This window comes from Ursus maritimus, unplaced genomic scaffold (assembly GCF_017311325.1).
Source record: "Ursus maritimus isolate PB19 unplaced genomic scaffold, ASM1731132v1 scaffold_25, whole genome shotgun sequence".
NCBI lineage: Eukaryota > Metazoa > Chordata > Mammalia > Carnivora > Ursidae > Ursus > Ursus maritimus.
The window spans coordinates 13,067,992-13,095,128 of record NW_024425008.1 but is presented as its reverse complement, the minus strand read 5'-3'; the positions used below and the strand labels follow the sequence as shown (position 1 = coordinate 13,095,128).

General features: G+C 43.1%; 1 long non-coding RNA gene across 1 annotated transcript in view; it reads right to left on the bottom strand.

Annotated features, from left to right (window-relative positions):
- Window positions 1–353: 353 nt before the first annotated feature.
- LOC103670429 overlaps window positions 354–27,137 on the bottom strand; it is a 38,329-nt gene continuing 11,545 nt past the window's right edge. Inside the window, exons 3-5 of the long non-coding RNA XR_570573.2 lie at window positions 21,427–21,637; window positions 9,228–9,262; window positions 354–1,533 (exon numbers count right to left, since the gene is read on the bottom strand). This is a non-coding gene — a long non-coding RNA (uncharacterized LOC103670429). The remainder of the gene's footprint in view (window positions 1,534–9,227; window positions 9,263–21,426; window positions 21,638–27,137) is intronic.

The window sequence follows — 27,137 nt, the reverse complement described above, 5'->3', positions numbered from 1 at the left end:
TCAAAATAAATCAAATTAACTTTTGAAATGGATACCACATGAACTTCATGACTATAATTTAAAGCAAAAATTTGAAAACCAGTTTCTCAGATTTTTAGACCTTTAGTACTCATTCCAAGTCAATCGATTTTCCGTTCGTACAGACCCTTGTCATCCCGTGGGAACGACCTACACGGCGGTGCTGCCTCTCACCCTGTCTTGCAACTTTGCTTAGAAAGTGTGATGTGCGTTTTTTTCTGCGGCATAATAATTAAAGGCAGGGTGAATACACTGAGATTTGCTTCCTGTCTAGTACAGGACAGAGAAATAGCTGAGAAGATCTGAAGAACTCTTCTAACGTACACTAGTTATGAGCCAAAATGATTTTTATTTCAACAGAATTCTCTCTGTGCAAGTGTCCCTCCTCAGCTGTGAGCAGCAGTAATAACAGTCTGACCGAAGAGGAGAGATGAGATGTCATCATTTGGGTGTGTTCCGAATCAGACCCCAACGCTCTCCTGGATGGAGGTGAATTTAAAACTGGCACTGGGAGTTGATGAAGTCACGGCTTCATTTTTATTTTGAGGATTTTGATGGGCTTTGATCTACATACGTCGTAAACTATAGATCACTGTTGGAGTTTTACTTACCGTCTTACAATGTCCTCCAATGGTGTGAATGTTTAGAGCCAGGGCCCTATTTGTATATCACGTAGTTCTTATTCGAGGGCAAACGCCAATGATACTCTTGTTCGGGAAACTGAAGTTGGGCTGACCCCATTTACCAGGACTGACTTCGTGGGTCTGCTGGAAAGGCATTCAGTGGCTTACCAGGCAAGTCAGGAAATAAGAACAAAATGCAGGACAAGGGCATGAGATATGGAGGGTATATTGGCTTCCGAGGGATGTCATAGATGTTACCATGGACTTGGTGGCTTCCAACAACAGAAACCTATTCTCTCACCATTCTGGAGGCCAGAAGTTCCACATCGAGATGTCGGCAGGAGTGGTTCCTTCCCGTGTTTCTGAGGGAGAATTGTTCCATACCTTTCTCCTCGCTTCTGCTGGTGGTCAGCAATCCTTGGTGCTTTTTGGCTTGTAGACACATCATTGCAATCTCTGTTCCATCTGAAGACATGGCCTTTCCCTGTATGTGCTCCTGTGTCTGGGTCTCAGACGCCCTCTCCTTTCTCTTAGAAGGATACCAGTCATTGGATTTAGGGCCCACCCTTCTGCAAGTATGCAAATAGCTTATCCAGGTGACCTTAAGACCCTTAACACAGTTCCACCTACAAGGGCCCTGCATCTGAATAAGGTCACATCCCATGGACCAGGGGGTCAGACTTAAACATATTTTCAGGGGGACATGATTCAACCCACAACTGAGGGGGAGTTCACCTGTGAAAGCTCCTTCCTGCTTTGACCTTCCCAAGAGCTCTCCATACTTTGACCTTCTAGACTTTCTCCTCTAGCCACATAGGCAAACCTCTGCTTCTTATTTGTGGTGTTTACAATGAAACCAGAATCTGAGACCATGGTGAGGTGATTTTAGACCCTGAAAAAGAGAAAAAATCACCAAGAAAGAAATCAGGAAGGAAGACTGGTCCTAAAAATCCTAAAAAATCAAAATAGAAAACAACTGATATATAACATGGTCCCATTTTTAAAATTTTTTTGACAAAGCAAAATTGCATATATGTTTATAGAAAACTTTTGGAAGGATATATTCCGTATGTGAGGGTTCAGGGATTATGGGATCTTAAGTTTCTTCTTTATGTGTATTTACATTTTAAAATCGTAATTTAAAAAATACCTCTTTAAACATTAGAGCTAATAGTTCACTAAAAGATAGTGAGATCTCAGGATGGCAAAGAATCTTCCACCTGCTCTGGTCTTTCTAAGACACCATTGTTCTGAAATTGAGATGAGAGATGGTGGAACAGGAGTCCACTGGTGTCTTTCAAGTAGAGATGGTGGAAAGATGTCTGTTGGTGTCTTTCCCTGAATCTCTTTTTATCACTATGAATTCCATGCACAACATCCTGGTGTTTGGTCACCATGTGGATGATCTTACTGAACTGCAGATGAGAGAGCTGGAAAAAACCTCACACACCATCTGGTCTAACATCCTAATTTTACAAATTAGATGAAATTACAAATTAGATGAAAGAGAGCCCAGAGAGGGTGGCAGGCTCTCCCAAGGTCCCACAGACAGAGGTGGACCTGAGACCTCACGTGGGGCTCCCTCTATTACTGAGGGCGTCTGCTGTCAAGGTCTTGTGTGTGGACCACTGGACTAACATGAGTCATAGTGTCTACTTCCAGTTCAGCTTCTAATGAATAAGCCACTACTAGATAGGCATTTGTGAAGACTTATTCATTGAACAATTATTGAATGTTGGCACCCTGTCTCAGCATATGCTGGCCACTGGGTATAGAGAGGGAGGGACAAGTCTTCAGCATCTGCCCAGTTAAGACGAAACTGTAACCTAAATGTCCCCAGGCCTACCCAGGCCTACCAAGGCCTATAGGTGGGGTCATTTCACCATAAAGGGCCAACTCTCCATGATGCAAATTCTCAGCAGCTAGCCTGGGAATCCCATGCCCTCAGCAGAAGCTCTGATATGTTCCTCCTAGGGACCACTCGGAAGTCGATGGTCCAAAAACCATTTGAGGAAGTGTGATAGTCAATTTCGTGTGTCGATTTGCCCAGGTCATGGTACCCAAATATTCTGTCAAACATTATTCTAGATGTTTCTTTGAAGACATTTTAAAGATAAGATTAACATTTACATCAGTAGACTTTGAATAAAGCAGATTACCCTTGATATTGTGAGTGGGCCTCACCTGTTCAGTTGAAGCCCTTAATAGAAAAAAGACTGACCTCTCCAGAGGAAGACAGAATTCTGCCAGCAGACTTGGCCTTTGGACTTGAATTCGAACTCTTCTCTAGGTCTCCAGCCTGTTGGCCTACTCTGCAGATTTTGGACCCACCAGCCTTTGTATTTTTGTGAGCCAATCCCTTAAAATCTCTCTCTTTCTCTCTCCTCTACCTCTCTCTCCCTCCCTGGTCATAAATGTCCTATCCACCCAGGGGCTTGTCAGAAGTCTCTGTGGAGAGAAGGATGGAGAGAGCCCAGTCCCCTTTTCCCCTCCTTGACCCCCAGAGCAACTTTGGGGATTCTTGTCAATAAGCATATTCCCAAAGTAATGTTTTTCCCTCCCAGATCTAAAAGATGGTGGTGGTGATGCTGCTGTGATAGTGATATCTTAATAATATAAAACTAAAACTTATTGAGCACTAAGTATTAGTCAGGACGCTTTAGATGCATTAATTCATCCAAACTTCTGAAGATTAGAACTGAGGCATAGAGGGGTGTCCAAGTGGCTCAGTCAGTTGAGCGCCTGACTCTTGATTTCAGCTGGGATCATGATCTCAGGGTCCTGAGATTGAGCCCTGCCTCAGGCTCAGGGCTCAGCCCAGAATCTGCTTGTCCCTCTCCTTCTGCTTCTCCCCTCTGCTCCTGGGTGTTCTTTCTCTCTCTCTCAAATAAATAAATAAAATCTTTAAAAAAATTAACTGAGGCATAGAGAAATTAAGAAATTGGCCCCAGATCATCTATCTAGGGAGTGGAGAGCTGGGCTGTGCACTCAGGCAATCTCTTGACCAACAATGAAAATTAATGTTAATCGAGCACTTATTATGTCCCAAGTGCTTTATGTGGATCATCTTCTTTAATTTTTACAGCAGCCCAACAATGCAGTGACTATTACCAGGCTTTCTTCACCGAAGAAGGGAGTGAGGCATAGGAAGTTTCACTCACTCAGTCCCAAAAACCTACTGACTTAGCTAAGCAGTTGGGAGCCAGTTCTGAACAGAAGAAAGATATGTTCGAAGCTGCGCTTTTGGAAAATCAATCTGGCAGCAGTGGAGAAGACAGACTGCCTTTTCTTGGCTCAGCAGCACCAGCTGGAAGATCTGACCATAGAGCGGGCAAGTGCATAGCTGGGGTTAGAACTGCTGCAGGCTGATTCCTGGGCTGGGGCTCCAATCCCAATCCCCCACCCCCGCCGCCCCCCCCAAGCCAGGCAGAGAGACCGAAGCTGGATGAAGGCTTTTGGCTCCGCAAGCCCCCTTTCCTCATTGTGGCTGCCTAGGCGCCTCACTCCTTTGCTGCACTTCCTGTTGTTTTGAACCCTTCTGTTGGCCCCATCTCAGCAGCAAACAGTTCCTCTGAGCACAATCTGCTCTGAAAAGCCCAAATCCACCACCAGCTGGAGCTGGTAAGGCTGCAATACTTCCTGTTGAATTGGGTCCTGGGGGCAGAAACCGCATTGTTATTTATACCCGAAGATCTTTATTCGTGCTTTACAAAACACAAAAGGCTAAGTCCTCTGTCTTAGAAGCCAACAGACCACAGACGTACATAAGACAACAGAGAATAATCAACTCCCTCCCCTCGGACACCGTCGCCCCATTCTGCCTGAGCGGTTCCCTCTGTTGCCCCTTCTATTTCTTTCATCGCCCTTCCTCCGAGCGGTCTTATTACTGAAATAGACCCCTAATTAACACATCAGGTTTCCCCTGTTCCAAAAAGTCTCTGAAATTTGCCTGTTCTGTGATGCCGCTCACTCAAAACACCCCCTGCTGTCTTTATTTTGTTCTGCTTTCTGTCCTGGCTTGTATCATTTGTTTCGTTGTATTGAAAGCTTGTCAGCTCCTGGAACCTGGCACGTATTAATTAGGAGGCTGGTCCAGTGCACGACACAGCTTGATGGAAAGCAAGCCTGAGTGGGGAATTGGGCAGAGAGTCAGAAAGAAGCTGAAGCAAGCCGGCGTCGGGGAGGCGGCTTAAGACCATGACCCCATTTGCAGACCCGGGGCGGCCGACGGGCAGCCTTCTGTGCTGGGAGTCCTCCTGGCAGCTCGGCCCATCCTCCCCTTGTGCCATAACAGCGCATGCCAGGTCTCACCTCTGTGCCTTTGCCCAGTTTGTCTCCCCACCCCCCGCCAGGATGCCCTTCCCTCTCTCTTCTACCTATTGACTTCTCCGCATTTTCCAGGCCGAAAGGAAAGTTCATCTCCCCCCAAAAAGCCTTCCATGGCTCCTCTAGTCCTAATTAACTGTCATTTTCATGACACCCTTACTCTGCATCAGAGTCTCCCCTGTGATAATGTAGTCTTTTCGATGAGCCTTGTCTCAGCGTCTCCTGTCATCACAGAGAAAAGGGGTTCAGCCAGACACAGGGGGAATAAGAAAGAGGCCTGATAGCTGCTTCGGGTCAGACGTGTCTTTGCCTTCGGAGCGGTCCCACACCCTGGGCCCCCAAGGGCAGCAGGAGAAGAGGGACGAGCTGCACAGAGCTCCGGTGTGAGAAGCAGCTCAATTGTAAACCAGCTTTTGCAATTTGGTGTCTCGGGCCCTTGGAATCTTGGGCTCATGTCTGAAATATCTATTTCTTGTCCTGTCCACAGGTTTTAATACATGCAGTGAACACCGTTGGGACTCTACCTGATACCCTCAAAATCTTTTTTCCATTCTTAGATGCCTTGCTCTAGGCTTGTATGTGTCTTCCAAAAGCTGGCACCAATGACTGTTCAGAAGACTCAAATCAGAAGTACCTGGAAATTATGTGCTCTTGAGGAACCCTTGGTCAATGACTGGCTGGTGCCCAAAGTCCAGTTCTTTGCCCAGAGTTGGGACAGAGTCTGAGGCATAACTTCTATTCCATGGCTCTCCCAGAGTCAGGTCAAGGCTGGGACTTGGCCTGAAATGGTTCCTGGCTTGGCTTCTTCTGGTTCTCTGTCCTGCCTGTCTGTCCTCCTCCCCTCCCCCCCCCCCAGCACTGATTTTCCCTGGGGAATAGTTCCTTTTTTTTTTTTTTTTTTTTTTTAAAGATTTTATTTATTTATTTGACAGAGAGAGACACAGCCAGCGAGAGAGAGGGAACACAAGCAGGGGGAGTGGGAGAGGAAGAAGCAGGCTCCCAGTGTAGAAGCCTGATGTGGGGCTCGATCCCAGGATCCCGGGATCACGCCCTGAGCCGAAGGCAGACGCTTAACGACTAAGCCACCTAGGCGCCCCTGGGGAATTGTTCCTTAGAAAATATTTGCACATGAAAATTCATTTCCAAGTTCATTTCTGGGAGAACCTGACCTAAGATAATACATATGGTGCATCTCTTCATTGGTCATTGGCAGTCACCACCCCCCAACCCCAACACACTCTACCAGCTTCCACTTTTTTGGAGTGATGGTTGACATTCTCTTTGAGGTAGCCCTCCAGGACCTAACTCCAAACAAATTTTGTACAAGTCAAAGGAGCCCATATTTCAAGTCAGTTCATTCCACACATGTCCTCTAATACAGTGAAAATCTACCCAGTCATTCCTTGGTAATGGGATAACAGATAACATAGGCAGAAACTTATTTTTGTTTATTCCCTTTAGAAAATAACATTTATTTTTCAGAATTTGCTCATTTAAAAAAATTTCTATGTAACACATTTAAGGACATCAACGTACTAAAATGTTGGTTTGTGATATTTCACAGAACCATTAGCAGCAAAAAGGATTCTCGGAGCGTCCATGTATTATGAAAACAATGACTGACTTTGGGTCATGTGCACAGGTTTCATTTTAACATCCCAAAGTTTGCAAAGATAGCCAGTTAAGTGTCATCATTCAGCCTCCTAGGAAACAGTATTAGCTTCCCCCTAAATAACTCTGGAAGCCGCCACGGTAGTCACTGATAGAGCCCACGCAACTTTTGGATCCTACATTCTTGGTATCGTGACTCAGGAATATTTCTCCGTCACTGGCCCTTCCCTAACCTCTTCTGAGAAGCTACCTCAAGTACCAAAGCAAAGGAACAAATTACCTTTCCGTCCTAGGTCGCAAGCCACTGAACTCTTCCTAACTTTGTTTAAACCCACCCCGAAAATCCCACCACCGTTTCTCAGCTTTGCTGCAGGTGTTCATGTTCCCGTCCAACCTCCCAAGCCCAAGGCCAGGTCTTGTTCTTTGTTCCCCAGCATGGGGCCAGCTGGGCCAGGGGCACACCTGTCAACCACATCAATCACACGAGGAACGAGTCACAGGCTACTTTGAGTCGAGCCAAGGCCGATTGGGTCTGTACAAGGTTTAACCCGACTGATGGATCCAGGCGCTGTGGCCAACTAGCGCCTCAACTGGCAACTGAAATGTACTTTTCTGAAACGTGATTTCTCAAACTCCGTCAGTATCTGCCGTCAGGTGCATCTGGGTTTTCTTTCTAGCTCTGTTGTTCTACAATTTCAGTCCTTTTCTTGCCTGAGAAATTCAGGTTTGCGTGAACTTAGGGATTTAGCACTTCAGGTTTCTCAGAAAGGCAGTTTATTATGAAACCTCGTGTTTACTCAAGTATGCGACAAGTCTCGCTTGGCCAGCAGGCTAAATGCGATTCCTTGAAATTCTGTTCCATGGACTCCTGGGAGCTAAATGTAACGTTTAGTCATCAATAGGATAATTTAGGTTCATTCTTTCTACTTGCCTACTTAAGAAGGGATTGGAGTTCACGCTGGTATTCTCTAGAAAACGGAACTGCCTTCCCGCCCTGTAAAGGTATGTTATTATGGAAAGAGCCACCTATTTCCTGTGTCGGCGTCCTCTATGGTTTTGGATTCAGGCATAGTGTCTTTTCAGACGTGCTGACTTTTTATGGCTTCAGCAAGGTAATAGTGTATAAATGCCGTTGGCCGTTTACCATTTGGGATTCAGCTCCACGTCTGGATCTTGTTAGGTAGGCATTTTCAGAGCATTACAGCTCAGCTGTGAAAGCACTCTGGCTTAAAGCGAAAACGCAGTAGAACCTTGCTCATCTAACAACTTAATAACACTTGCCACCCTGCGCAGCACGGACTTAACAGTAAGACTCAAAACGAGGCTTCCTGTTTTCAGAATGCACGGCGCGCACTCCGCTGATGATGGAGTTATCATAAATAATCTCTAACTATCTCTAACTTTGCCTATTAAAGCAAATGAAACAATATTGTTTTATTGCTGCACTGGTCTTTTAATTCAGCCGTCGAGGATAACCTCCAAATAGTTGGCTGAGAAGCTGACTGAGGCATGCTTGTTTCTGCTCTGCATTGTATCCTTCGGTACCAAGGCTGGGGAAAACGTGTTGTGGGCTTCTGGTTTGTGTCGTGCCTTGGGTTTCTTTGGGTGTCCAAAGACAGTCTTTAGGGGAATGTTCAAACATGCTTTAGATACAGAAATCCAAACTCCATAGCAGATGATTTGTTTTACTAAGGACTTCATTCATACATATATAATTCTAATTATTTGGCCAGAACAGATTTAGTCCATTTTCTCTCCCCGTGGGGGTGAGGGAAGCTTTCATATTCATATTAAAGTTGTTTCCAATGATCTCTAAATGATTTTCAGGGCATAAACAGGTTACGTTTGTTTCTACTTACCATGTCCCCCTTCATAAAACAGATACTGTGTTTCAAAAAGAAGAAAGATGGGGTACTGGGTGGCAGCGTTCGTTGAGAATCCGTCTCTTGTTTCAGCTCAGGTCGTGATCTCAGGGTCGTGAGATCGAGCCCCACATCAGGCTTAGTGTGGAGTCTGCTTGGGATTCTTTCTCCCTCTGCCCCTGCTCTCACTCTCTCTCTCTCAAAATAAATAATCTTTTAAAAAAGAAGAAGAAGAAGAAGAGAGACTGAAAAAGTGACCGAGTGTCATTTTTGACATGTCACTGATCTCGGCTCAAATTTTACTAACTCTAATCAGAATATTTCAGTAGGAAGTGTGTGTGTGTGTGTGTGTGTGTGTCTAATATCTTTATACTCTTTTATATGAGGAAACTTTTTACAGATCTTGGAAGGCAGCCCTCAATAACAAAGTTTAATGGAGGCATAAGAGGGAAAATTGATGGTTGGTGTTTACAAGTTCCCATGAAAATGACTCCTAATGTATTTGATGAGTATGTTTTCTATTGAGTGCTGTGCTTGCATTGGAGTACAGCATAAATGTGTTGTAAAAATGGCTATGGCCATTGGAAGCACCTTAAGAAATACCTGGCTGGTTTGTGGTATATATATAACCCAGTGTCACGCAGGCTTCCTCTATGTGGGGCTTTAGAATGCCCAGGATGGTTAATTCAGGATAGGGTCTAGGTGTGATGAGTGGGAACTGCTTTGTGGAGATCCCTTATTTTTTGGCAACAAGTTGCTCAAAATTTCCAAAGTAACCGTTACTCACTCTCTTGTTCCTCCATGTACGTCCAGAGATGGCATCTGTCAAAGAGGGAAAAGACATCTCAGAGCTTGCCCTGACTCAAGCTGTTCCAAGTGATGTCAATTTGACATTACTCCTTATAAATTAATGCAGACCAGATCATCTAAACCCACGTTTTCCTTCAAGAAAAGGGTATGTACACATGGAGCCGGATATTTCCCTTGTTATAAACTCAGCGTCAGTGACTGTGGCAGGAGAAACTTGGCGGCAGTCCAGTATTCCAAATAATTCTTAGCTGATACCTTAACCCTTGAAGAAATTGCTAAAAAATCAGCGGAGAGTAACCTCCGGGGTCTGCCTCTTAACCGTTCTAAGAAACTCTTCTGGGCTTCATGATCAGTATGATCTTTCCCACCGAATTCTTGGGAGCCTGCAGAAAATCTGTTGTAAGTTTTAAAATAATCCCTTAAAAACATATGTGAGATTATGTCTCTGACTTGCGCAAAACACTCCTATGACTTCCGATGACAGAAGAAAAAACGTTAAGTCCTCACCATGTCTCCAAGGTTCCTCATGAGCCGGCTCTGCCTGGACTTGCGGCAAACTTGGCCTCCCTCACTAGGCTCCGGCCACCATCCCCCCTTGACATTCCAGCCTTGAACCTGTGCACTCATTGTCTGCCCCTGCCACAGGCGCTCGACTCCTGGATGACTCACCCTACAGCCATGACTTCTTCCTTCTTCATGTCTCCATTCAGATGTCTCCTCCTCTCAGAGAGTCCTTCCCGAACCCCCCTGCTATGGGCTGAGTGGTGTCCTCCCCAAATTCATATGTGGAAGCCCTAACACTCAATATCTCAGAATGTGACTTCATCTGGGGACAAGGCCTTTAAAGATGTGCTTAAGTTAACATGGGTTTGTAAGGGTAACACTCAACCAATGTGACTGGTGTCTTTGTAAGAATAGGAGATGAGCATGGAGAGAGACAACAGACAGGCACACGTACAGGGAGAAGATGACCACCTGTCAGTCAAAGAGAGGCTTCAGGAGAAACCAAACCTGCCTACACCTTGATCTTGGACATCTAGCTTCCAGAGCTATGAGAAAGTACATTTCTGTGGCTGATGTCCCCCAGGCTGTGATATTTTGTTATGGTGGCCCCAGCTGACTAATACATCCCCCAATCTAAAAGCCCTCTCCTGACTCTCCCCATAGCCTGCTTCACATCTCTTCCTAGCACAGGAGGTATGAACCTATTTATTTATTTATATTTATTTTTAAATTGAGATATAATTGGCATATAACATGATACTAGTTTCAGGTGTACAATATAACGATTATATAGGTATGTGTATTTTGAAATGAGCACCATGAGAAGTCTAGTTAACATCCATACCACACATCATTACAATTTTTTTTTCTTGTGGTAAGAATTTTTAACATCTACTCTCTTAGAAACTTTCAAATAGACAGTATACATTATTAGTTATAGTCATCATGCTGTACGTTACATCCCTAGGACTTGTTTCTTTTATACCTGGAAGTCTGTGCCTTTGACCACCTTCACATAGGACAGGTGTTCAGCAAATATTTGATGAATGAATTAATAAATATATTAAATAATATGCAGTAGCCTAGCTCTACAATTACTATACTAGGAGCTTTGAGCCATGTGTAAACGCAGGTATTGAGGTCCTGTGTTTAAATCAAATGAACCGACTTGTGCCCTAAATGTATATTAACTTGGACTGAAATGACTATAATTTTGGCAGGCACCTTGAAAATGACATTGAAATGAACCTAATAACTAGAGAGGTACTGAGTGGAAGTTGTGAATATGCAATCAAATTCAGGAACAGAAAATATTTTATTTTCTGCTTTCATGGTCATTGTCCTATATTTGGAATAATTAGGAAAAAACACACCAGAAAGAAGCTAATGTTCAGAAACGCAGAGATACTTGAAAGTCTTTGAACACCTCACCAGAAATAACTTAACCCAATAAGACTAAAATTCCAGATCAAAGTTAGCAAAAATACAGAAAGGGAAGAAAGGCAATTGTGAGACTTCCTATTCCCACACACATATACCATCACACAAATGATTAATAAACGTGGGGTTCCCACAGCAAATAATTTCCATTTCCACCACCTATAAGGAATAGCATTACATCACTGTTCTTGGAAAAATAGCTCGAGGTTTCCAACACTTGTGATCTGATTGGTCTAGAAGCAGACAAACAATAGAGAAAAAATAATAAATACAGAAGGATGGATCTTCTCTGTCATATAATCAATCAGCAAACATGTATTGACTACCTGCTACTACTTGAAATTCTATCCACGGTGTTATAGGAAAATCCAACATTAAATGCAAAAGCTTCATGTGATTTACGAAGTCAAGCAAACCCACAGCAAATGGCTGTGGACATAAGCCCTGGCTGGACTGGAAGGGAGGGCCCTGACACCCACTTCTGCATTTCAAGGTCCTTACATACAGCTAGGGCTCCATCAGTGTCTGCTGAATGAATGTCAAAATGGAAGTAGAAAGACGGCAGTGACTCAGTTTCTTAAGAGATCCATGAGTCATGAATTCAAAGCTGTTAGAATCTTTAAAAGAACTTTGGTCAGCAAGCTTTGTAGGGAAAAAACAGGCGACTGGACATCCAATCCGATGACATGGGGATTCCCTACATTCCAGCTTGAGGTCTGGTAACGTTCAGGGTCTGCCATTGATTGACTGCCCTCCTGGCGGCAAGAGTGAATGTTACTTTTGTCTGCCCTGTGTGCACACCCTGTTTCTTCAGGTAGTAGCATCTCAACTGGCCTTTCTCCCTCTTGGGTCACACAGTTTAGGTGGAGCCAAGCCCCTCCCTAACCTCCAGACATGAAGATGGGCAATTGTGTCAGGTCAGGCCAATGCAAAGTTTCCTTCCGCTTGACCACAGTGATTGGTTTAGGGGTATTAGGTGACTCAAGATAGGCCTCTAAGACACAATCCCAGGATTTATGCTGGGACTCCTGAGGGGGCAAAAAGCTCTTTCTACTAGAATTTAAACTTTCGGATATAGGCTTGATGCTAGTCATTTTAACTTTGTCAGCAGAAGGGTAAAGCAGACTCTAGAGGTGGAAAAACTATGTGTGTGCATGTGTGTGTGAGAGACAGACAGACAGATAACCACCATTTGGTCACTTGGATACCGTTGTGCCTGAAACTGGCTGTACCCAATGGTCTTGGATAGACCACCAACAAATTCCCATACTTAGTTCACCAAATTTGAATTGGTTTCCCATGGCTGGCTAGCAAAATAACTTGAATAATACGGCAACACAGAACAAGCCTCAAACTAGTCTGACTTTTAGTGAGACATCCAATAGTGAAAGCAGGTGTCAAGGGATAGGAATTCAAATTTAAGAATGAGCACGTAGCTGGGAAAGCTAACTCACTGCTTCGAGGCTGAGTTTCCTCATCTGTGAAATGGGGACTGTCATAAAACCTGCCTTATTGTGAGGATTAAGTAAATCAGTATTTGAAAAGTAGTACCCCAAATGTTAGCCAATATTGTTGTTATTAATATTATTTCCATTTTTTTAAAAGATTTTATTTATTTATTTGACAGAGATAGAGACAGCCAGCGAGAGAGGGAACACAAGCAGGGGGAGTGGGAGAGGAAGAAGCAGGCTCATAGCGGAGGAGCCTGATGTGGGGCTCGATCCCATAACGCCGGGATCACGCCCTGAGCCGAAGGCAGACGCTTAACCGCTGTGCCACCCAGGCGCCCCTATTTCCATTTTTAATGTTTTAATTTTCATTTTTTCATTTATATGTTATTCCCAGTGTTTTAAAAGATTGTATTTATTTATTTCAGAGAGAGCACGCACGAGCAGGGGAGGGGCAAAGGGAGAGGGAGAAGTGGACTCCCTGTCAAGTGGGGAGCCTGAGCCACCCAGGTGCCCCATGTTATTCCCCATTTTAAAAATTATTATGTCAACGCCTGTGTTCTGTTGCCCTATGTAAAGGCACCCTTTGGCATCAGATTTGAACTGTTACCAAGTTGAATTAACTATCCACAGGGTCTATGAATATTGGATAAAATAACCCTTTATCCAATCATTCAGAAAGGAGGTCCATATTCAAGTCTGGGATTTGGCCTAACACTTGAATCCACTAGGAGCTCCCCAGGCTGAACAAGAACCCCCTGGAGGACAGGGTGACTTATCATTGCGAGAGCCCTTGAGGACCAGGAGGCACGGGGCTCCATCTGCACCTGCAGAACCAGCCAAAGTTCCCTTCTCTGCGGAATCCGAGAGGGAAACGAGTATTTTTAGAGGAACGGAGGGAAAAGGGTAATGGGAGCTTTAGCTTGAATCTTGAAGCTGTTGTAAACGAAAATAGCAGGGTCGGTAATTTCTCCTTCCTGTTGAAGCCCTTTGTGAAGCGCCACCCCTAAATTAAACCGGGAAGTAAGAAAAAACGCGTCCCTGTGCCAGCATACAGACCCACAGGCCCACGTGGCCAGAGCTTTCTAGCACAAGGGAGTTCCCCGAGAGCACAGCTGGGGAACCGGGCCAGACTGCAATATAAGCTTTCCCTCTGATGTGGAAAAACAGAAAGAAAAAGAAAAAAAGGAAAAAGAAAAAAAAAGAAAATTTAATCATCTCAGTCAAAAACATATGGAGCCTTTCTTTTCAAATGCTTTAACTCTCTCCTTCTCCTCCCCCTTCTTCTCTTTGCTTATGGTAGTAACACACACACACACACACACACACACACACACACACAGTATAAAATTTCTCATCTTAAACATTTGAGAGCATACACCTCACGGAGCATTAGTAGAGTCACATTGTCATGCAACCAGCACCAACATCCGTCTCCAGAACTTTTCATTTTTCCAAACTGAAACTCCATACCCAGGAAACACTAACTGCCCATCCCTCCTGCTCTTCCTCCCGGTCCCCGAAAACCACCATTCTACTTCCTTTTTCTAGTCTAGGGACCTCCCAGTAGAGGAATCAGAGGGTAGGTTCCTTCCTCACGGGCTTATGTCGCCCAGCATATCTTCGAGGTTTGTTCGTATTGTAGCATATGTCAGAATTTCCCTCTTTTTAAAAGAGTCGATACTATTCTGCTGTATTTCCACATTTACCACATCTTGTTTATTCATATCTAGCGATGGACACTGAGGTTGCTTCTATATTTCGGCTATTGTGAATAATGCTCCTAGGAACACGGGTGTACAAATATCTGTGCAAGTCCCTGCTTTCCGTTCTCTGGTGGAATTCCTGGATCACAGGAGAATTCTATGTTCAATTACTGGAGGAACCATCATATGTTTTTCACAGAAGTTACCATTCTATGTTCCCTCCGGCAATACACAGTGGTTGCAATTTCTCCACATCTTCACTAGTATCTGTTGTTCTCTTGGTTTTGTTGTTGTTGTTGTTGTTGTTTAAATGGCCATGTTAATGGGTGTGAAGTGGTATCTCATTGTGGTTTTGACTTGGGTTTCCCCGATAATTAGTGATGTTGAGCACGTTTTCGTGGATTATTGACCAGTTGTATATGATCTTTGGAGGAATGTTTACCTAAGTTCTTTGCTAATTTTTAATGGGGTTGTTTGGGTTTTTTTTTTAACTGTTGAGTTTTAAGACTTCTTTATATATTCTGGTTATCAGTCCCTGATCAGATAAATAATTTTCAAGTATTTTCTCCCATTTCGTAGGTTGCCTTTTTGCTCTGTTGATAGTATCCTTTCATGCACAGAAGTTTTAAATTTTGATGTAGACCACTTTACCTAATTTTCTTTGGTCAACTCTGCTCTAGGTGTCATATCCATAAAACCAATGCAAATCCATTGTCACAAAGTTTTTTCTCTGTCCTTCAAAGTTCTATGGCTTCAACTCATATTTAGGTCTTTGATTCATTTTGAGTTAATTTTTGTATGTGGTACCAGGTCCAATTCCATTCTTTTGCATGTGGCAATCCAGTTTTCCCACCACCATTTGTTGAAATAAACAAAACATTCCACCATGTTTAGTTTCAAAATCACACATAACTGTAGACTTTGAAATCTTTCTCAGTTCTTTCAGTGTTTGCTCTGTGTATTTTGAAGCTCTGTGAACACACATTTAGTTGAATACACAACTGTGATGTTGTCTTAATGAACTGATCTTGCATCATTGTAAATTGTCCCTCTTTTTCTTTAGTTATATTCTTTATCCTGAAGTTCCCTTTGTCTGATATTAATATAACCACTTCAGATTTCTTATTATTAATATTTGTACAGTATATCTTTTTCCATTCCTTTATTTTAACCTTTTTTATATTTAAATTAGATCTCTTGGAGGCAATGTTTAATTGGGTCTTGCTTTCTTATCCCGTCTGACAATCTCTGACTGTTTAATTAAAGTGTTTTTATTTAATGTAGTTACTGATATGGTTGGATTTAAGTCTACTATCTCAACTGTTTTGTCTTTTACTTGGTTATCTGCTATTTTTCCCCCTCTTTCATGGCTTTCTCTTGGATTGGGTATTTTTACATTCTATTTTCTCTCTATTGGCTTATTATGCATAGCTACCTGCTTTATTTTTTGGTGGGGTGGGGTACCGAGTTCACAATATGCATCTTTAACAGCACAGTCCACTTTCCAATCATGATGTATCTTGTAATGTAGAACCTAAGAACCTTGCAATAGTATGCTTCCGTTTCTCCCTCTGGGTCCTTAAGGCACTTGTTGCCACACATCTTACTTCTACATGCATAATAAACTCCATAATACATTGTTATTCTTTTCGCCTTAAACATTTCATTCTCTTTAAAAGAAAATTTTATGTTAGGGAAACATGTTTTATCTTTACGCGCAAATTCACCACGTCAATGTCCTTCCTCCATTTACTTAGATCCCGGTTTCCGACTGGTGTCACTTGCCTCCGCCTGAAAAGCTGACTTAAACATTTCTGACGGTATAGGTCTCCTAGATGAAAAGCCTTATTTTGCTTTCATTTTTGAAGGATCTTTTTTCTAGATATAGAATTCTACTTCGACATTTTTTTCCCCTCCCAGCACCGTGACAATGTATTCTCCTTGTCTTCTGGCTTGCATTGTTTCTGACAACAAGTCTGTGAATATCCTTGCCTGTGTCCCGTCCCTATTTATAATGTGTTTTTCTTTCTCTGGCTTCTTCTTCTTCTTCTTCTTTTTTTTTTTTTAAGATTTTATTTATTTATTTGAGAGAGAGAGACAGCCAGCGAGAGAGGGAACATAAGCAGTGGGAGTGGGAGAGGAAGAAGCAGGCTCCTAGCGGAGGAGCCTGATGTGGGACTCGATCCCAGAATGCTGGGATCACGCCCTGAGGCGAAGGCAGACACTTAACGACTGCACCATCTGGCTTCTTCTAAGAACTTTTTCATCGTTGGTTTTCAGCAATTTTGATTATATGTATTGTGATGTGCTTTTATTTGTATTTTTTCTGCTTGGTATTCATTGAGTGTCTTGGACCTATGTTTTTAGTTTTTAAATTTGGGGACATTTTGGCCATTATTTCTTCCAACAGATTTTCTGTTCCCCCTTTCCTAGGGCTCCCCTTTCATATATATCCAACTACGTGATCTTGTCCCACAGGTCACTAAAGTTCTTTTCATTTTTTTCAGACTTTTTTTTTTCTCCATGTATTTCTTTTGTTATTTCTTCAGGTTCACTGATCTTTTCTTCTGTAGTCTCCAGTCTCTTGTTACATTTATACATTGACTTTTTAAATTTCATTTGGTTCCATTGAAATTCTACTCATTTCTTTTTTACAGTTTGCATTTCTTTCCTCATATCATTTCCTCTTGAGCATATTTATAAGAAGTATTTTAAAGTCCTTGTTTGATAATTCTATCATTGCTGTCTTTTCTGGGTCTGTTCCTAATGATTAATTTTTCTTCTGGTTGTGACTCATGTGTTCCTGCTTCTTTGAATGTCTAGTAACTTTTGGTTGCGATTATAAACAACACATTGTTTTGTGTCTGGATTGTGTTGTCTTTCTTTAAAGAGTTTTGGAATTGGTTTTGGCAAGTATTAATGTACTTGTGGATTAGCTTAATTCTTTTCGAACTTATTTTACAGCTTTGCTAGGTTGGGTATAGAGTATCCATTACCTTAGAGGTAGTTTATCTCCACTACTATGGCACAACTTTTGAGGTCTCTAAAAATGCCTCAGTGGTTGCAGTATGCAGAATGAAGTCCTCCTGAAATGCCTACATCTTAATCCCTGGAACCTGGGGACATGTTAGGATACATGACAAAGGGGAATTAGGGTAGCAGCTGAATTAAGTTTACTAATCAGCTGAATTCAAAATAGGAAGATTATACTGGCATTTCTAACAGTTTTTAAAAACTGCGGAGGGAAGCAGAAGACAGAACAAGAGATAGAGCGTGAGGATTCAGCTCAGTGTTGTTGACTTTGGAGATGGAAAAAAGGGGGCCGTGAATCAAGGAAAGTGGGTGGCCTCACCAAGGTGAAAGACACAAAGACGTGAATTCTTCCCTAGGTTTTCCAGAGAGGAATGTACCATGCCAACGCTTTGATTTTATGCCAGTGAGATCTGTATCAGACTTCTGACTTACAGAATTGTAAGATAATAAACTTATGTTGTTTTAAGTCACTAAATTTATAACAATTTGTTATAGTAGCCATGGAAAACAAAGACAGTGGTCAGTGAGGTTTCTCCACATTGACTAGGTGGAACTCAGTTGTCTCCCAGAGAACTGTGGATGCTGAGAAACTTTCACTTTATAGCTCCCTGGTAGTTCTTTTATCTTGCTTTGTTCCCCTTCTCTCAGGGGGTACAGTCCTGCTGTCCAATGTCTGAAATAATTGTATCATTTATTTTACGAGATTGTCTAGTTGTTTACGGCAGGAAGAAAACAAGTATTGGTTATTCCGCCATGACTAGACATGGGGAGTGGGTAGGAACACAGAATTCAGCTCATAACAGTGCTTTTCCCTATTGAAGTTACTGTTTCAGAAAAGACTGGGAATTTTTCTTCCTCTGTTTGATTTGCTGGATAGTGTACCAAGATATGGTCAGGATACAGTTCCTATCCTCAAGGGCCTTTCTTTTTGTGGTGGAATTATATTTTTAATATTAAAATATTAACTGGGGCCCCTGGGTGGCTCAGTTGGTTAAGCATCTGACTCTTAGTTTCGGCTCAGGTCATGATCTCAGGGTCATAAGCTCGAACCCTTCGATGGGCTCCATGCTCAAGGAGGGGTCTGCTTGAGATTCTCTCTCACCTACTCCCTCTGCCCCTCCCCCTCTGTGCACACAAACTCTCTCTCTCTCTCTGTCTCTCGAATAAATAAAAAAATCTTTGAAGTATTAACTGATTTTCTTGGGTCTGTAGTCCCTTCTTCTACCCATTGCCCCATGGACAGATTTCTTTTTTTCTTTTCTTTTTTAAAATTTTATTTATTTATGTGACAGAGAGACAGCCAGCGAGAGAGGGAACACAGCAGGGGAGAGGGAGAGGAAGAAGCAGGCTCCCAGCCAAGGAGCCCGATGTGGGACTCGATCCCGGAACGCCGGGATCATGCCCTGAGCCGAAGGCAGACGCTTAACGACTGCGCTACCCAGGCGCCCCATGGACAGATTTCTATACACCCTGGACACTCACACAATCCTCTTTATTCTTACATACGTATAAGCAGCTTGAAAATGCTGAGACTGGGACCAATGGTGGGCAGCTTCACAGTCAAGAATGAGAGAAAACTACACACTAACTGACAGTGAAATACCCAGCAGAAATGAGGATGTCTGCACCAGATGATGATATTGAAGATCAGATGCCCAGCTCCACAGCCCAGGACTAGATGCAACTCCAAAAGAAATCAGGAAAATCTCAAATTAACTAGAATTCCTATTGGGCTGTATCAGTAGCATGGAAACTCAAGAAAGAAATTAAATTTTATTTTATTTTATCTTATTTTTTTAAGATTTATTTATTAACTTGAGAGAGAGAGCATGAACTGGGGGATGGGCAGAGGTAGACAGAAAATCTCAAGCAGACTCTATGCTCAGCATGGAGCTCAACTCGGAGCTCGATCCCACAGCCCTGAGATCATGACCTGAGCCGAAATCAATAGCCAGACACTTAACCAAATGAACCACCCAGGCGCCCCAAAATAAAATTTTAAAAATTATATTTCTTGCACCCTGAAATCAATATCTACAATATTGTCTAACTGGGGGAGCAGGACATTTCCATAAAAGGAGAGGTATTGTCACTGGGCAGTAGATATGGGAAGTAAATAAGCTGTTGTATAGCAAACACTTTCTATAGAAGTTCAAGGCCTCTGCAGCCCGCAGAGGTGAAGAGAACATCATGAATGGCTGGTGGCCTTCTTTCAATATTCACTGGGGGATTCATAGTGCCTAACAAGCTAGGGGCAATAAGTGCCTAAGGGGATTCATAGTGCCTAACAAGCTAGGGGCAATAATAAGGAAACCCCACACTTAAACAGTTAATGAAAATAGGAGTTTACTTCTTGCATATGTAATAGACGGACAGGGCCAGTCCTGGCTGCTGGGTGACTTCTTCTACACAGTCATTCAGGGTCCCACGATCCTAGGTCTCCTCGGCATCCTGGGACCCCCTCCTCAGCACAGGGAGGAACATGGTAACAACAATGTAGAGAGAATTACTCATGGAAAGAATCTTCCTAGTTCCCGTTCGCCAAGTGTTTCTTGTGCCAGGCACAGTGTTGAGACTCCCCATTCAATCCCCACAATAACCCCCTGTGAAGAAGCTGGGGCTTCTTTACACACAATTCTGGTGAACCCTGAGCCAGATTTTTAATCATTCTACTCTACCTCAGCCTTTTGATTTACGCTGACATTGCATTCCTGAGAAGTGACAGTTAATTCAAAAACATGTAAAGTAAAAATGAAGTTTCTCACCAGAAATGAAGGAGAAGCAAAGCAGGAGAGATGCTGCAGGAGCTTGCCAAGGATTCCGGTCATGTAAACGTTTTCACAGACTGCATTCATATGAGCAGTAAATAAACAGTTTATTGGGAAAATTGAATATATTAAAATTTATTCATGGAATAACAACAAGAAAAAAGATAGCCCCTCACTAATGGAGCCCTGGCCAATATAGTCTGCAGAGGCCGGCAGGCAAGGCTCCAGCTTCCACACTAGAAGAATTCTCATGTATGAAGACTCTCTTCATGTTAGTGGTGTTCCCAACTGAACACCCATTACTCTTGGTGCCCCTGCTTAATCATTTTCTTAGCTCTTTTGTCAGAGGGAAACATACAGCTGAAGCCTATGAAAATAGTAACTAATGATTCTTATTAATAATAATAGTCAAGAGTGCAGGCACTATTCTAAACACATGCACTTATTCATTTGGTCTTCAGATTTGGCCGGTAGGATAGGCTCTTTCATTATCTCCATTTCACAGATGAGGTTAACTGAGGCACTGAGAGAGACAGCGTCCTGTGATGGTTACCTTTATGTGTTACCTTGGCTGGGCCACAGGGCCCAGATAGTTGGTCAAACATTATTCTGGATGTCTCTATGAGGGTGTTTCTGGATGAGATTCGTATTTAAATTAGCAGACCTTGAGTAAAGCAGATTGCCCTCCATAATGCTGGGGAGGCCTCATCTAATCAGCTGAAAGGCTGAAGAGAACAAAAAGCTGACCTCTCCATGAGCAAGAAGAAATTCTGCCAGCAACTTGCCTTTGGACTCCATCTGCAGCCTCAGCTCTTCCTAATTCACTAACAGCCTGCCTTTGAACTTGAACTGCAGTTCTTTCCTGTGTCTGCAGCCTGCCAGCCTCCCCCATCAGATTTTGGACTTGCCAAACCTCCACAATCACATAAGCCAATTGTTTCTCCCTCCCTCTCTCTCTCTCTGATATATGCTATTGGTTCTGTTTCTCTGGAGAACCCCACGTCCCCACCTAATGCACTTGCCTAAGGTTATATACCCAGTAAATGGTAGAAATGGCTTTCAGTCCGGCAGTCTGGTGCCAGAATCCTTAGTCTTGATGGGAAGTGTCCTGTTAGCCTTTATCAGTGCAGTGAGTAACCTCTATTTTGATGCTAGTAGTGATAGCTTTTTCGCCCTTCTTCATCTTACCCGATGCAAAGTGCCCAGGAAGCTAGCAGCTGTAATAAACAGACCCACAATTTCGAAGGCCAACCACAATAGATGTACTTCTTACTTACGTGTGAGTTGACAGGGGCCTTCCTGGTTGCTAGGTGACCTTCCTCCACACACACATTCAGGACCCAGCTGCTAGAGGCTCTGCCATCTTCAGCGTGTAGCTTCCAAGGTGACCCGGGGGCTTGACTCTGCTCCGGTCAGCCAGCCAGAAGGAGAAGGGGCAGGGTAGATCATGGACGAGAGGTTTCTCACTCACCATTGCTAAGGAATTTTCTGTTTAAAAAAAATTGACAGGCAACATAAATCGTGCTCTTCTGAAATTATTTTATGCGTATGTGTGTGTTGCTCATTTCTTTTTCATTTTATTTTAAACTCCTTAAATTAAGAGGGTGTAAATTAGAGGCAGGTGTATTTCTTAAAGAATCAGCCAAGTTGACTGGAAGGGCTGTTTTATGTGGTGGATATTAAGAGAGAAGTTTGGAGATAAGGTTGGGGAGAGATTATGGAAAGCCTTGAATGCCAGGCCAAGGACCTTGTACTTTATCCTGTGAGAGATCTCAAGTTCTTGGTCTTCCTCCTCTGAACTAACATTTATTCTCTATGGCACCTTATCACAGGTGACATTCACCACCATACACGAGAGTGATAATCTTTAACTTGTCACTCGTTGGCTTCTTTTATCCCCTCTTTCCTCCACATCCATCACCTGGATAAACTGTGTGCATCTCAAGGGCAAGGACCATGACTTAAACTTTTCTTAAGGCTGTACAAGCCTCTCAAATATAAAGTTTTGGGACTACATTCTGCTGAAATTCAAGACATATATGTTCCTGCACCTTTGAATATCCCACAAACTGGTGAACAGAAATAGCATATAATTTCCTCCCCAAATGCAGTCTATTTTAATTCAAAAACATCAATGATGCCTGGAGGCTTCTCAAGACTTTGTAAACTACACTGTTCTGATCAGAGTTCTCACCAAAATGGCTCAATCAGTTGTGCTCCCTGGTTTTGGGACTGCCCCCCCTCCAACTGCTCTCACTGCATACATTAAGCTGCCATCACATTTGATACTCCAGTCTTTCATATTCCTGTTACTGGGGTGGGGGAGGAGCTCTCAGGCCTCTTTATTTTCTCATTTTTATCACTAAGATACTTTTTACAGCCTTTCGTTTTAACAAGGGAGCAAAGCATTTAAAAAAATTACATCATAAAATTGAATGCATAAGGCATTACGAACAGAAAACAAAACCCCGTTTGTGCTGGTAGTCAGCTAGGATCATTCACCAGTGAGAAGCTTGCTCTCTCCCACAAGCCTGGGACACAAATTCGTGGCTCAGCAAAATTACAAATGACCACACATCATGGATCTGGGATTTGCAAAATCACCAAAACCACGTGTGCTGACCCTAGGATGGCAAGTGCCCACGATAGAACAGTGAATGTGACAACAGCATTGCTAGCACTGGTTACCAAGCTGTGTGACACACATATGTCAAACAGAATATATGTTTGTATCACACACACACACACACACACACACACACAAATGTGAGTTTCAGTATGTGTATTTTTTCAAGTTCTCCTTTGCTATGTAACCAGTGACCTTAAAACAGTGGCTATAAACAAGAACCATCATTTCTTCTTTCCCACAGTTCTAGAAGTTGACCGAGCTCAGCTGGGTGGTTCTCGTGGGGGACCTCTTCATGGTTGCAGTAATGGGGGTGGGGCTGGAATCATCTCAAGTCCTCTTTACACATTCCTTTAGGGCCTGGAAACACCGAAATAGCTGGAACCTAGGGCTAGAAGACAGTTCCTTGGGCATTTCTTTCTTTCTTTCTTTCTTTCTTTCTTTCTTTCTTTCTTTCTTTCTTTTTTTTTTAAAGATTTTTATTTATTTGACAGAGAGAGAGACAGCCAGCGAGAGAGGGAACACAAGCAGGGGGAGTGGGAGAGAAAGAAGCAGGCTCATAGCGGAGGAGCCTGACATGGGACTCGATCCCATAACGCCAGTCCCATAACGCCAGGATCACGCCCTGAGCCGAAGGCAGACGCTTAACCGCTGTGCCACCCAGGCACCCCAATCTATTTCTATTTAGTCTTTCTGTGTGGTCATTCTAGTATGATGGCTTCAATGTAGCTGGACTTTTTACAAGGCAGCTCAGCACTCCAACAGCACAAGTCCAAGTCAGAGGCAGAGACAGGGAGAGAGAGAGAAACTCTAGCAGGGTGAGTGTTGCGCTCTTACATAATCGTGCATTCATAATGTACATCTCATTACCTTTGCCACCTTCCACTGGTTAGAAGCATATCACAGGTCCTACCCACACTCGTGGGGCGGGGACTGACACAGGGTTGTGCCTCCGAGGAGCAGAGATCGTGGGGGCCACCCTAAAGTCTGTCTGCCACATGCACTGAAGTTAAGCAATGTGTTCCAGGTTACACAGCTAGCAAGCAGCACAAACAGGATTGGACCCCAAGCAGTCTGACTCCAGAGTCCCCGTTCTCAATGATTACACTAGAGGGACATTCTGTATGAGTAAATATTTTTTTAATTGCTATGATTCTCATTTTAAATGAGTACATTCTCCTCTGCATCCTCAGTAAGAGATGAAGCTGATAGAATCCTGCCTGAGCCTGCAAAGCTAAAGACCGGACCATGGAACATGGCGGCTTCATGCAGATGATGTCATATCTGTTACTAGGGCTTCCCTGGTGACACATACTCCACGGTTATACCTTCAGGTCACAATAATATACCTAACACATTTGTACAAACAGAGAAAGCGATCTTGTCAGAAGGCTATACGTTTCCTTGGTACATCTTCAGGCCAGAAGGCACATGGACAGGAACAAATGGGTAATGTCTCAATGGAAGCAACTGGAGGAAAGTCTTGTAGATGTGGGGATTTCAGCCTTGGAAGGGACTCAGGCAGCAGCTGATTTTCTACAACACAACGGGCTGAAAAAAAACACATCTCTGTAAAAATAAAGAAAAGCCTAACTGAGTGCAGCTGCCATCCTCCCAATAATTAGATTTGGAGGATTATTGCGGAGATGAATGGAAGATATCATATGGTCACTGCTAGAAATATTTGCCATCCCTGTCTAACGGCATTACTAGACACTTGAGTTCTTAGCAGACCCACATATGTTTGTTTTTAATTAAAATGTGCTGAATGAACCGTTAGCTGCACTGAAATAATGAAGAAAAGCAACACAAGACAAATCAGCTAATTGACAACTCCAAACATTCTATTTTATACCCTTCAGTTATGTTAATGGAGATTTCTAATATGTTCTAGTTGAAATAATAATTACACAGTCGCAGTTACATAATAATCTAAGAGGTAGATAAAAATATATTATAAATAACTACAGCAGCAAAACCCACAAATGGGTCAAAGGATTACAAATTCATTTACCCAGTCTTTATTCCATCAAGTATGTATTGAGTGCTTATTGCTTATTACGTGCCAGGCTCTCATAGGCTAGTGCTTACTCCTGGTGTTTTCAAATACACACTTTTGTTCAAGCTAGCATGTTCTAAAGAGTGTTGAGGTGCTATGCACAGTACATCTCCAGCCATACGATGAAACAAAACAGCAAGCAACTCTTGAAAAAACGAGCCCGTAATTTTAAGTCATTTCAAAAGCTAGTTTATGTGAAGGCAGACAATCTGGCCAAGATCTTGACAAATTACATTTTATTCAGTGCGCAAGAAACTAGCGCAGCTGCCTGAAGGAAAATGTGTCCTGGGATTGTGTACACAGAGCAAGGCCAAAGGGCAGCCATATTCCAAGTAGACCGTAAACAGGAGGTTTATCGGAGGCCTTTCCAAAGATCATGGCAGAATTTCAGCTGTGAGATAACCAGAATTCTGGCCAAAATTAGCGGTGATGGAAACTGTCACATGTCTTTGGGATATTTGGTGGAGATTAATCCCTTGGCCGGGTAGTTCTCCGATGAATGAAGGAGGATAATGCAGAGTCAGTCGCTGAACACCCTTGCTCTTAAGTGGAAGACCGGGCTATCAATGAGGTAAATTAACTTCAATGCATTTAGAGTTTATTTACAACTAAACTGCAAAGCCTCCGTCTCATCCATATTCAATCAGAGAAAATTGTGGCTCATCCAAGACAAGACGTGAGCCAAGTCTGGGGCGAGGCGAAGGGTGACATCATCTGAAAGGGCTGGAAATGAAGTGTAAATTTGAATATCATCTGTATATAAGTGATAATTAAAGCTGTGAGGCTCAATACGCACCAAGAGAGAAAGTCAATAAACATGAGGAACAACAGTGTCCCGAGCCACGTGGCACCTCTGAAATGGAGATTTTTAAAAATAAAATGGGGGGGGGGAGATTTCCTTTCCTCCTGAATGATCTCAAAACAGATCGAGATCACGAGTCAGAAAAACCCTTACCCTCTGCAGATAATAACTGAATCACTTGACGGTTGGGCGAAGTAGAGGAGATTTCCTGGAAGATTTCTATCCAAGGAAAATAAGTCAGTTCATGGGGTCTGGCAAGACCACTCCCCCTCCCCAAATAGACCTTTTAGGAAATCATAACAAAGAGAATCACCCATCCGGGCTGACATTTGTTGTCCTTTTCAAGTCTGGTGGTAAATTTGGGCGGGAAACACAAGGTGCTTTCATCTGGGTATCTGAGGACTTTGTTCACGCAGAGAAGAAATAGTTTCTCTCTTCTTAGCTGTGTTTGAACACTTTAACGGCAGCATAACGAAAGTGAGATGCACCATGAATCAAATGAAATTAGACTGGTTCATAAGGAATTATTCATTACGAAAAGGGCAGCTTTTGCCCTAATCATCCCTCTGGAGATCTTAATTGGGGTTCTTTTTTTTCCTTTCCTCCTTTTTTTTTTTTTGACTACCAGCTTTCCAGACCATAGGAGCTTCCTAAACACATTCTGTTCTTCAGTAGCATGGAGTGAGCCCAACCACGAATGATGGGCGTCATGAGCTGACCTGTGTCTGCCTTGGACTCATATACTCAAGTCCTGAACTCCAGTGCCTAAGGGTGAGACAGTATTTGGAGACAGAGTCTGGTTTTTTTGTTTTGTTTTGTTTGTTTCTGTTTCTGTTTTTTAAAAGGCAGACTGCCACGTGCAGCACCTTGTTTGGATGTGTCAGGAATCTTGGGAGCTTGACTACCCTGCGTTCTCCTACAAGTGGACCTTGACAGCTTGTTTGGAAGTTCTAGCAGGGGAGGGCAGCTACCCGAATACCCTTGACCAAAGAGTGGTCCTCCTCTATCAGGGAAGGTCGTCCCCTTCAACTGAGTGCTTAGCTTTGGGAGGGACGTACATGGAGTGGTGAGGGAGGAAGGGGACACCCGTCTAGCCGGCCAGATCCGCCTAATAAAGCTTGGTGATCAACGGGGTGACAGATGTTGCAGCCAGATCGCCCTCACATAATGGAGATAGGGTCTTTAAACAAGTAATTACGTTAGAAAGGGGTCATTAGTATGGGCCCTACTCCTATATGATAGGTGCCCTTATAGAAAGAGATTAGGACATAGGCACACACACAGAGGGAAGAGCATGTGAAGACATGGGGAGAGGTCAGCCACCTACAAGACAAGGAGAGAGGCCTCAGAAGAAATCCATCCTGCCAACATTTTTACTTCAGACTTCTACTCTCCAGATCTGTGAGAAAATAAACTGCTGCTGCTCAAGCCCCCAGCCCACGACACTTTGTTATAGCAAGCTCAGCTGACTACATCAATGGGACAAAGGAAGTAGGGCCAG